Here is a 13,018-nt window from a genome sequence, read left to right on the forward strand (position 1 = left end):
GGCTGCCGGGTGGAGTGACGAGATTAGCGAGTGTCAACGTACTGACGGAGGGGAAACAGACACGAGGAAATATTCAGCCAATCAGCCTAAATAAAGCCCCTCTGCAGCCACGTGTAGCGTCATCCCAGGAGCAAATAGGCCTCTGTCAGTCGCAAGAGGTGGCTGCGTTCTCTCTCTCCTGGCTGTCTGGGAGACACATGCTGGGAGAGAGGAAGAGAGCCCATCTGTGTTCATCACCATCACCATCACCACCACCACCACCATCACCATCACCATCACCATATATTAAATGATTAATCCTCCACTGCACTGTTTTTTGTCCTGTGTCTGTGTTGGTGTTTGTCGTTACTGTGAAAAAAGAAATAAAAAATAATTTAGGAATAATAAAGGAATCTGAATCTGAATCATAGAGATGCGTTATCAAGCAATACGTCATAAAAGAAAAAACGTGAACCCGCCTGTCGTTGTTAAGCCCCTTGCCTGCGGTATGATCCTAACTGGCCTGGGGGCGTCAACACTTCAGGCAACCAACTTGTGTTCAGCGTTTCTCTGATTGGCCCCGACGCCCATGTGACCGCGGCAGAGCGAGAGAGCGGCAGAGCGTAAATAGGCTGCTGACAGGCATTCTATTGCCATGCTCTGCGACAAACTCTAACCTTAACCAACTCTGAAAGAATGCCTAAACTTAACCCTAACCTTAACCAACTCCGAAAGAATGCCTAAACTTAACCCTAACCTTAACCAACTCCGAAAGAATGCCTAAACTTAACCGGCGAAAGAAAGACGTTTATATAGAGAGGCGATAAATTAATTAAACGTAAAAAAGAAGAAAAAAAATGAAGTGATTTGAACTTGTCACCAACTGGACCGCAGGCTCCACAGCAAGCTGGCAAACGAGTTGAGCTAACCGTCGATGTTAAAACAGGGGGGATTGCGTGCGGCAACCTGCGCGCCGCTGCCGCTCTGGTGCTGCCGCATCGCCGCGGGGGCGTGCTGGGCGCAAGATAGTTGCCTTAGGTAATGAAGCGGCCTGGGGTTGAATCCTGCCTGAACCTTCTCTCCTGTGTCTCCCCTACTCTGTCTCCCTCTCAGCCTCCCTCCTGTCTCAGTAAAGAACCTTCTCTCCTGTGTCTCCTCTACTCTGTCTCCCTCTCAGCCTTCCTACTGTCTCAATAAAGAACCTTCTCTCCTGTGTCTCCTCTACTCTGTCTCCCTCTCAGCCTTCCTACTGTCTCAATAAAGAACCTTCTCTCCTGTGTCTCCTCTACTCTGTCTCCCTCTCAGCCTTCCTACTGTCTCAATAAAGAACCTTCTCTCCTGTGTCTCCTCTACTCTGTCTCCCTCTAAGCCTTCCTACTGTCTCTGTAAATAACCTTCTCTCCTGTGTCTCCTCTACTCTGTCTCCCTCTCAGCCTTCCTACTGTCTCAATAAAGAACCTTCTCCCCTGTGTCTCCCCTACTCTGTCTCCCTCTCAGCCTTCCTACTGTCTCACTAAAGAACCTTCTCTCCTGTGTCTCCCCTACTCTGTCTCCCTCTCAGCCTTCATACTGTCTCAATAAAGAACCTTCTCTCCTGTGTCTCCCCTACTCTGTCTCCCTCTCAGCCTCCCTCCTGTCTCAATAAAGAACCGTCTCTCCTGTGTCTCCTCTACTCTGTCTCCCTCTCAGCCTCCCTCCTGTCTCAATAAAGAACCTTCTCTCCTGTGTCTCCTCTACTCTGTCTCCCTCTCAGCCTTCCTCCTGTCTCAGTAAAGAACCTTCTCTCCTGTGTCTCCCCTACTCTGTCTCCCTCTCAGCCTTCCTCCTGTCTCAATAAAGAACCTTCTCTCCTGTGTCTCCTCTACTCTGTCTCCCTCTCAGCCTCCCTCCTGTCTCAATAAAGAACCTTCTCTCCTGTGTCTCCTCTACTCTGTCTCCCTCTCAGCCTTCCTACTGTCTCAGTAAATAACCTTCTCTCCTGTGTCTCCTCTACTCTGTCTCCCTCTCAGCCTTCCTACTGTCTCAATAAAGAACCTTCTCTCCTGTGTCTCCCCTACTCTGTCTCCCTCTCAGCCTTCCTACTGTCTCAATAAAGAACCTTCTCTCCTGTGTCTCCCCTACTCTGTCTCCCTCTCAGCCTTCCTACTGTCTCAGTAAAGAACCTTCTCTCCTGTGTCTCCTCTACTCTGTCTCCCTCTCAGCCTTCCTACTGTCTCAATAAAGAACCTTCTCTCCTGTGTCTCCTCTACTCTGTCTCCCTCTCAGCCTCCCTACTGTCTCAATAAAGAACCTTCTCTCCTGTGTCTCCCTACTCTGTCTCCCTCTCAGCCTTCCTACTGTCTCAATAAAGACCTTCTCTCATGTGTCTCCTCTACTCTGTCTCCCTCTCAGCCTCCCTCCTGTCTCAGTAAAGAACCTTCTCTCCTGTGTCTCCTCTACTCTGTCTCCCTCTCAGCCTTCCTCCTGTCTCAGTAAAGAACCTTCTCTCCTGTGTCTCCTCTACTCTGTCTCCCTCTCAGCCTTCCTCCTGTCTCAGTAAAGAACCTTCTCTCCTGTGTCTCCTCTACTCTGTCTCCCTCTCAGCCTTCCGACTGTCTCAATAAAGAACCCTCTCTCCTGTGTCTCCTCTACTCTGTCTCCCTCTCAGCCTTCCTACTGTCTCAATAAAGAACCTTCTCTCCTGTGTCTCCCCTACTCTGTCTCCCTCTCAGCCTTCCTACTGTCTCAATAAAGAACCTTCTCTCCTGTGTCTCCTCTACTCTGTCTCCCTCTCAGCCTTCATACTGTCTCAATAAAGAACCTTCTCTCCTATGTCTCCCCTACTCTGTCTCCCTCTCAGCCTTCCTACTGTCTCAATAAAGAACCTTCTCTCCGGTGTCTCCCCTACTCTGTCTCCCTCTCAGCCTTCCTACTGTCTCAATAAAGAACCTTCTCTCCTGTGTCTCCTCTACTCTGTCTCCCTCTCAGCTTTCCTACTGTCTCAATAAAGAACCTTCTCTCCTGTGTCTCCTCTACTCTGTCTCCCTCTCAGCCTTCATACTGTCTCAATAAAGAACCTTCTCTCCTGTGTCTCCCCTACTCTGTCTCCCTCTCAGCCTTCCTACTGTCTCAATAAAGAACCTTCTCTCCTGTGTCTCCCCTACTCTGTCTCCCTCTCAGCATTCCTACTGTCTCAATAAAGAACCTTCTCTCCTGTGTCTCCTCTACTCTGTCTCCCTCTCAGCCTTCCTACTGTCTCAATAAAGAACCTTCTCTCCTGTGTCTCCTCTACTCTGTCTCCCTCTCAGCCTTCCTACTGTCTCAATAAAGAACCTTCTCTCCTGTGTCTCCTCTACTCTGTCTCCCTCTCAGCCTTCCTACTGTCTCAATAAAGAACCTTCTCTCCTGTGTCTCCCTACTCTGTCTCCCTCTCAGCCTTCATACTGTCTCAATAAAGAACCTTCTCTCCTGTGTCTCCTCTACTCTGTCTCCCTCTCAGCCTTCATACTGTCTCACTAAAGAACCTTCTCTCCTGTGTCTCCTCTACTCTGTCTCCCTCTCAGCCTTCCTACTGTCTCAGTAAAGAACCATCTCTCCTGTGTCTCCTCTACTCTGTCTCCCTCTCAGCCTTCATACTGTCTCAATAAAGAACATTCTCTCCTGTGTCTCCCCTACTATGTCTCCCTCTCAGCCTTCCTACTGTCTCAATAAAGAACCTTCTCTCCTGTGTCTCCTCTACTCTGTCTCCCTCTCAGCCTTCATACTGTCTCAATAAAGAACCTTCTCTCCTGTGTCTCCCTACTCTGTCTCCCTCGCAGCCTTCCTACTGTCTCAATAAAGAACCTTCTCTCCTGTGTCTCCCTACTCTGTCTCCCTCTCAGCCTTCATACTGTCTCAATAAAGAACCTTCTCTCCTGTGTCTCCTCTACTATGTCTCCCTCTCAGCCTTCATACTGTCTCACTAAAGAACCTTCTCTCCTGTGTCTCCTCTACTCTGTCTCCCTCTCAGCCTTCCTACTGTCTCAGTAAAGAACCTTCTCTCCTGTGTCTCCTCTACTCTGTCTCCCTCTCAGCCTTCATACTGTCTCAATAAAGAACCTTCTCTCCTGTGTCTCCCCTACTCTGTCTCCCTCTCAGCCTTCCTACTGTCTCAATAAAGAACATTCTCTCCTGTGTCTCCCCTACTCTGTCTCCCTCTCAGCCTTCATACTGTCTCAATAAAGAACCTTCTCTCCTGTGTCTCCCTACTCTGTCTCCCTCTCAGCCTTCCTACTGTCTCAATAAAGAACCTTCTCTCCTGTGTCTCCCTACTCTGTCTCCCTCTCAGCCTTCATACTGTCTCAATAAAGAACCTTCTCTCATGTGTCTCCCTACTCTGTCTCCCTCTCAGCCTTCATACTGTCTCAATAAAGAACCTTCTCTCCTGTGTCTCCCTACTCTGTCTCCCTCTCAGCCTTCCTACTGTCTCAATAAAGAACCTTCTCTCCTGTGTCTCCCCTACTCTGTCTCCCTCTCAGCCTTCCTACTGTCTCAATAAAGAACCTTCTCTCCTGTGTCTCCCCTACTCTGTCTCCTTATCAGCCTTCCTACTGTCTCAGTAAAGAACCTTCTCTCCTGTGTCTCCTCTACTCTGTCTCCCTCTCAGCCTTCCTACTGTCTCAATAAAGAATCTTCTCTCCTGTGTCTCCCCTACTCTGTCTCCCTCTCAGCCTTCATACTGTCTCAATAAAGAACCTTCTCTCCTGTGTCTCCTCTACTCTGTCTCCCTCTCAGCCTTCCTACTGTCTCAATAAAGAGCCTTCTCTCCTGTGTCTCCCCTACTCTGTCTCCCTCTCTGCCTTCCTACTCTCTCAATAAAGACAGTAACACTCTCCTCTGAAAACAGACCATGGATGCAAAGTCACAATGGTGTCAACTAAGTGCTGTGTTAGCACTGGCAATTTCCATGAATTAACATTAATTATACAGGTAGATGAACTTAATGTAGATCTAACCGACACTGGATTTAGAGAGGTCAACACGACAAATTAAACTGTGTTGACAGCTCTCTGTAAAAAGCCTACAGCAGTAGGAAACAATTAGTGTCAAATCAGAACTCCGGTGTGGTTCAAATTAGAGATGAACCGATACTGGTCTCAGCAAAGTGACTTGATTTGCAGCATTTAGAAGCAGGTAAATCTCTCACATGGGCGGAAAAAAGGATTATATCTCAGTCGTTTTTTTGCAGTCTATACTGTTCAGTAAACTCAATGGATGGTATCAGGTACTGTTATCAGCAGTGACAGGAGTGGTACCAGTGCATCCCTAGCCCAAATCCTTGCCCAAACTAGGCCTCTCTGGTGAGCCCCAGCAGAGCCAGGATGTAGAGGAGAGACCGAGCTTTGTTTGGTTTCCTGTTGATGAGTGGGGTAGGGGTAGAATTCACTTGGCACAGGCAGAAGATGGGAGGTGTGAAGTATTACCCTCTTGAGTCAGGGCAGACAATATCACTGCTGGTTTAGGTGATTTTCTTTTACCCTGACTCATGTTTTAAAGAGAGAAGAGAGAATGGCGCTGCAACGTCCGGCTGCCTTTCTGTTCGCTCCGTCGAGACAGTGCTTACTTTTGTTAATATTTATAGTTTTAAGAGTTTTGTCTGTACCAACAGTAGGTGCATTTAATGTGTATGACCGTCAGTCACTTATAGACATCGGATTACGGGAAACTTACCGATTGGATTACTCACTGGACCAGCTTTCCGAACCGCAACAATGGCCTGAGGAGATTCTCCGGAGAATGGGACCAGAGCCTTTGTTCTTTGATCCCAGGAACAAAAGAACCAGACGGCGTGGGAAGAGAGCTGGGATCCGTAACAGGCTGAGATCCAGACGCCACCGAACGCCATTGCCCAGTATATTGCTAGCCAATGTACAATCAATTGACAATAAACTGGATGACATCCGAGCAAGGATTCAATACCAAAGAGACGTTAGGGACTGCAACGTTCTCTGCTTCACCGAAACGTGGCTCACGCCGGACGTCCCAGATCACGCAATCCAACCAGCTGAACACTTCTTTATCCTCCGCAAGGATCGTACAGCAGAGTCCGGTAAACAACGTGGAGGAGGTATTGCCTTCATGTTTAACAACAATTGGAGCGATCCAACTAACGTGAAGGAATTATCCAACCACTGCTGCCCAGACCTGGAATATATAACCATCAAGTGTCGTCCTTTCTTCCTCCCGAGGGAGTTAACGGCGATCATCCTTGTAGGAGTGTATATTCCACCGCAAGCCAGCAACAACGTCGCGCTCTCCAGACTCCACGACGAGGTAAATAGAATACAAGCGGCGAACGTTAACGCCGCCATTTTGGTGCTGGGTGATTTCAATAGCGCCAATCTGAGAAAGGTATTACCTGACTTCTATCAGCATGTGACTTGCAACACCAGAGGCGGTAACATCCTAGATCACTGTTACACACAATTTAAAGGTGGCTACAAGGCTCATTCTGATAGTGGCTTTGGTAAATCAGATCACGCGTCCATCTTTCTTTCACCAATGTACAAACAGAGAATCAAAAGTACTCCTGTAGTCTCGCGAGAGGTGCAGAAATGGGATTTGACGTCGGGGGAGACGCTCCGGTCTGCGTTTGACTGCACAGACTGGAATGTGTTCCGCGACACAGATAACATTAATGTCTACACGGAGACAGTGCTGGACTATGTTTGTACTTTGGTGGAAGAAACAATCCCCACTACCAAAATGAGAGTTTACCCAAATCTAAAACCCTGGGTAGACAAATCCGTCCGTGAAGCTCTGAGAGAGCGCACCAAAGCATACAACGACGGCCTAGTGGCAGGCAACATGAATGACCACAAGGTGGCGCGATACAACGTAAGGAGGACAGTGTCAGAGGCCAAACGGCGCTACAGGGATAAAATTGAACTCCAGTTTGAACAAGCTGACTCTAGAGCTATGTGGCAGGGGCTCAAAACGATGACAGACTACAAAGGCGCCTCCCTCAAACTGAACAGTGACATCTCCTTAGCAAATGACCTCAATACCTTCTATGCGAGGTTTGATGCTGGTAATAACAACACCAGCTCACAAGCCACGGCAATGGGGGGGGGGGGGGGTCGGCTGCTGATGGAGGCGCAGTGTTCAGGGTAACAGAGCATGAGGTGAGGCGGACCTTTAAAAAAGTGAATATCAGGAAGGCAGCAGGTCCGGACGGCATCCCCGGCCGCGTCCTAAAAGTCTGTGCCGACCAACTGGCCCCAGTATTCACTGACATATTTAACCTGTCCTTAGAACAGGCTGTCATCCCCACCTGCCTGAAGAAGTCCACTATTATCCCTGTACCCAAAAAATCCAAGCCTGCTTGCCTCAACGACTACCGCCCTGTAGCTCTCACCTCCATAGCCATGAAGTGCTTTGAGAAGCTAGTAAAGGGCTACATCTGCTCCTCCCTCCCCATCAACATGGACCCCCTGCAATTTGCATACCGCCCCAACAGGTCCACGGAGGACGCCATAGCCCATGTGCTGCACACAGCAGCATCACACCTGGACAAGAGGCAGGGGAACTATGTGAGAATGCTATTCATCGACTACAGCTCGGCATTCAATACCATAGTCCCCTCCATACTCATAGCCAAGCTCAGGTACCTGGGCTTGAACTATGACCTCTGCCAGTGGGTCTTGGACTTCCTGACTGGCAGACCCCAGGTGGTGAGAGCAGGCAACTGCACCTCCTCATCCATCACCCTCAACATAGGGGCCCCCCAGGGCTGTGTTCTGAGTCCCCTCCTCTACTCCCTGTACACACACGACTGTGTGGCTCAGCGGAGTAGCAATACAATCATCAAATTTGCTGACGACACAGTGGTGGTGGGCCTGATCTCTGCCAACGACGAGAGGGCCTACCTGGAAGAGGTCAAGGTCCTGGCGGGATGGTGCCAGGAAAACAGCCTCTCCCTGAACGTCAGCAAAACAAAGGAGATGATTGTGGACTTCAGGAGGTCGGGGGTCAAGGACTACAGCCCCCTCAGCATCGACGGGGCACCGGTTGAGAGAGTCAACAGCTTTAAGTACCTCGGAGCCTACATATCCGAGGACTTGACATGGACCACACACATTGACAGTGTTGTGAAGAAGGCACGACAACGCCTCTACTTCCTCAGGCGCCTAAGGAAGTTCCAAGTCAGTCAGAAGATCCTTAAGAACTTCTACTCATGTACAATAGAGAGCATCTTGACCGGCAACATCACCTCCTGGTTTGGGAATAGCACTGCACAAGACCGAAGCAGACTGCAAAGAGTGACACGTTCAGCCGAACGCACAATTGGAGGGGGGCTCCCCACCCTCCAGAACATTTACAACAAGCGTTGCAAGGGCAAGGCTAAGAGAATCATTAAAGACTCCAGTCACCCGAACAACTGCCTCTTTGAACTGCTGCGGTCAGGCAAGCGATACCGGAGTCTCAAGGCGAGCACAGAAAGACTCAGAAGAAGCTTCTATCCCCAGGCCATCAGGCTGCTAAACGAACAATGAACACTACACAACAACAACCACCAAACGCACATAGCACACACATCCACACGCACACACTCACTTTAAACAAACACACTGTAGCACCCACTCCACACACTTTATAGCACACACCCACTTTAAACAAACACACTGTAGCACCCACTCCCCACACTTTATATTTATTGATGAAGGATTGCACTACAACTCGTACACCTTACTGTAAATTGTACCTAAATTGTACCTCATCCCATTTCTGCTTTGCACTATATAGTACTGTACATTAGTACACTGCATAGTATTGTATATTATATGGTAACTCAGAACATTGTACATATGTCTATACCGAACACTGTGACCTCATTTTCTTCTTCTAAATTACATGCTATACTATGTTATTTGATACTATCTTGCCTAGCACAGTCTCTGGAGCGTAACAGTAAGAAGCATTTTGCATGAAAGTATTCTGTACTTCTGTATGACAACTATTAAAGAAACTTGAAACTTGAATATTTTCTACTATTGAGCCAGGGGATATGCTTTGCCTCAAAGCCCCGTCTCCAGCTCCGACAGATCTCACAAAAAGGAAGGAATCACTTCATAAACAGACAGCAGATTTGATCGCAGATACTCAACCTGAAGATCTTTCATTTTTCATGTTTCAAGTCTCTTAATATATCAACAAGCTTCTCATAGTATTATAGCTGTATAGGCTCAATTAAAGTATACTATGAACATGTACACCCTACACCGAATCTTCTTTATCATAGCTCAATTTATGTTATTTCACTACAGACCTCATTGCGAAAATTGGAAAACGAGATATTATCCTTCAAGGAAAAGTAGAAACGATTTGGCTTGGTCTTTTGCTCATATAAGAATATCCATAAAAGTATCTATCTATCTATCTATCTATCTATCTATCTATCTATCTATCTATCTATCTATCTATCTATCTATCTATCTATCTATCTATCTATCTATCTATCTATCTATCTATCTATCTATCTATCTATCTATCTATCTATCTATCTATCTATCTATCTATCTATCTAACTTGTAAGTCGCTTTGGATAAAAGCGTCAGCTAAATGACTAAATGTAAATGATGTAAATGTAAATCTATCTATCTATCTATCTATCTATCTATCTATCTATCTATCTATCTATCTATCTATCTATCTATCTATCTATCTATCTATCTATCTATCTATCTATCTATCTATCTCTCTCTCTGTCTGTCTGTCTGTCTGTCTGTCTGTCTGTCTGTCTGTCTGTCTGTCTGTCTGTCTGTCTGTCTGTCTGTCTGTCTGTCTGTCTGTCTGTCTGTCTGTCTGTCTGTCTGTCTGTCTGTCTGTCTGTCTGTCTGTCTGTCTGTCTGTCTGTCTGTCTATCTATCTATCTATCTATCTATCTATCTATCTATCTATCTATCTATCTATCTATCTATCTATCTATCTATCTATCTATCTATCTATCTATCTATCTATCTATCTATCTATCTATCTATCTATCTATCTGTCTGTCTGTCTGTCTGTCTGTCTGTCTGTCTGTCTGTCTGTCTGTCTGGCTGTCTATCTATCTATCTATCTATCTATCTATCTATCTATCTATCTATCTATCTATCTATCTATCTATCTATCTATCTATCTATCTATCTATCTATCTATCTATCTATCTATCTATCTATCTATCTATCTATATATCTATCTATCTATCTATCTATCTATCTATCTATCTATCTATCTATCTATCTATCTATCTATCTATCTATCTATCTATCTATCTAGGTAGAGAGTATTTTAGGGCATACTGTTGTAAACAGTATAGCTTTTTTCTTCAATCCAATATATAAAAGATTTACATTGCAGCAGTATCATAAACAATTTGTGATGGAAATGTGATGGATGAGAATAGACCATTTTTTAATAAGGTAGTACCATGACAACTGTATTACCAGATAAAAACATCACAAGGATGATGGATCACGTTGCAACTTTTACTGGGAAACTAAAGACCATCAAATACTCTTTTGTACCGTCAAAACTCATCATATCATAATATTCTGTCCATATTTCCCAACGCTAGTGTGGGTTCTCAGACTCTGAGGATGTCCCTGAGAGGCAGACAGGACTCACTTTGAGGTCACTATATATTAGGTATCAGCCCAGAACATTTCTAATAAATGTATCCTTGGCAAAAACAATTCATTTTTGATGACTCCGAGCCGAGAAAACCACACATCGCTATGCGACTCACGTCATACCATTACCTACAGGCGGTTTCTTATTGTGCATCAGAGAACAAGGACATCAACATGTCCAGAATGCAGTCCATTCTTTCAAGGTTATAATGACATCCTTTTGGTAAGGAAAGGAAAAGCTCAGACACGTTTGAATCAGTCTTTGCTATTAACTCATTGGACGCCAGTCAGATTCAGATTCAGATTACTTTATTCACCATATTGCAGTACAAATGGAACGTGATTAGACGATTACAGTGCATGCGTTTCACAATTTAGAACAATACAACAGTAAATAAATAATAAATAATTATAAGTAAAGTCACGAGTATAGTCGGGTTAACTCGCCGACACTTGAGCGCCAATCACGAGTATAATCGGGTTTTAATAGTTATTTCTTTTATTAGCGATATCCATTCATTTTCATCCATCCAACCTGATGTTATCGTTGGGAATGGGTCTGAGCTCGCAAAAGGGCAAATACCGCCGCCTATCGTCTCCCGGATGGTATTGCACATCATTGGATTGGATTTGCTGGGGATGTGCATCAAGAAAAAAAGTCCGGTCCGGGTTTTGCTTCTCGGGCATGCAGTATCGTTGTACCACGTTGACTGGGGGATCTGGGTGCAGCATGGATTATGTGTTTTGGACTATAACGTTGGATCAATGGACGCGATCGATATTTGGAATGGCGATCAGGAATTGGATTAATCTTTTTGCAGAACATCTGATGTGAGGTAAGGACTCTATTTTACCAGTCTTGGGTTAATCAGATGTTTTTTTCATAGCGATCACAACGTGTCTGTGTGTGTGTGTGCGCGTGTGTGTGCGTGCCGTTGGCGCTGAGCAAGGCACGGATAAGCGATTTTTCAGCCCGCTTTTGTATCGTGCATACGGACACATACTATCGATAATCTAGCGTTTATTTGAAAATGATTCATAAATCAGCCGAAAAATGACAACGTGTTTTGTGTATTCCACTAAAGGGCTATTATCGCGTCTTTCTCTGGAATTACTAGAAATCTCCAAAACTATACTTGTATTCAAAACGGTATAAAACGGAAATGTACAGATGAAAAAACAATCCGTTTTGTACATGTTGACTGCAAGCAAGTCATTGATAAGCGACGGGTGTATTAGACCCATAGCCATAATTTAAGATATATTTTAAGCACTCGCAAATGTCCCCGTCCTCCCATTGATTAAAGCGGTGGCGTGCTAGCCCTAATTTGGTCATATGGGCGTGGCGGTCAATGAGTTAAAGGGGAACAATGGCACCATTTAAAGTAACATGCCAACATTTTGGGAAATTATCTTACCGTCTTCTCCAGAGAGAGAGAGAATAAGATAGATACCAGTTTCCTCTCTGTGCGTTCAGTAGAAAGCTATCTGGCTGCATGTTAGCCTAGCTTAGCACAATGAATGGAAGCGGACATGGCCATCAGGAGAGGTGTTAGTTGGACAATGCCTAGGCTAACCGGCCATGTCCGCTTCCATTCATTGTGCTAAGCTAGGCTAACATGCAGCCAGATAGCTTTCTACTGAACGCACAAAGAGGAAACTGGTATCTATCTTCTTGTCTCTCTCTGGAGAAGACGGTAAGCTAATTTCCCAAAATGTTGGCGTGTTCTTTTAAGAATTCATGTCATTCCTATGGTCTAAGATACAAATATTAGTGAACATGAGTAACTCTCTCCCAAATACACTAGAACTAGAACTCCTCAAGTATAGATTCTGAAGCTGTTCCATAGGGCAATGGATTGGAAAGAGACGGTTTCATCTTGACAACATAAACGTTCGAGACAGACCCAAGTAAATGTCCGCTAATGCGATAACTGACAGGAGACGCACTTGGGTCCAAACTGTTCCCCTAGCAATAGAATTCCAGTGAAACCATCTACAGATGATGAATGTTCTGATTAGGGGTGCACAATATAGATTTTTTGACCCCGATATCGATACCGATAACTTTCTGCTCCTCAAGGTCGATACCGATACCCGATAATATATATATATTTATTGTATTATAATAATTTTTTTTATGTATATTCCTGTAGTTTTGACCTAACCAGATTCATCATGACATGAGCATTACTACTATGAACAAAACAAAGCCAAGACAACAGTTTTGACTCTTCAAATAAAGTGACTATATTTATTTTTCCAAATAAATATAATTTGAGTCAATCACAAAATTCACAATCCGTAAATGTCATTAACAATGTGTTTCCCTGAACAATGAGTGAACTAAAAACCAACAGGTACTGTGCTTTGTCAGCAGATAAAACATTTGACGCTATAGGAGAGGA

Source organism: Notolepis coatsorum, assembly GCF_963971535.1.
Source record: "Notolepis coatsorum genome assembly, chromosome: 11".
Lineage (NCBI taxonomy): Eukaryota > Metazoa > Chordata > Actinopteri > Aulopiformes > Paralepididae > Notolepis > Notolepis coatsorum.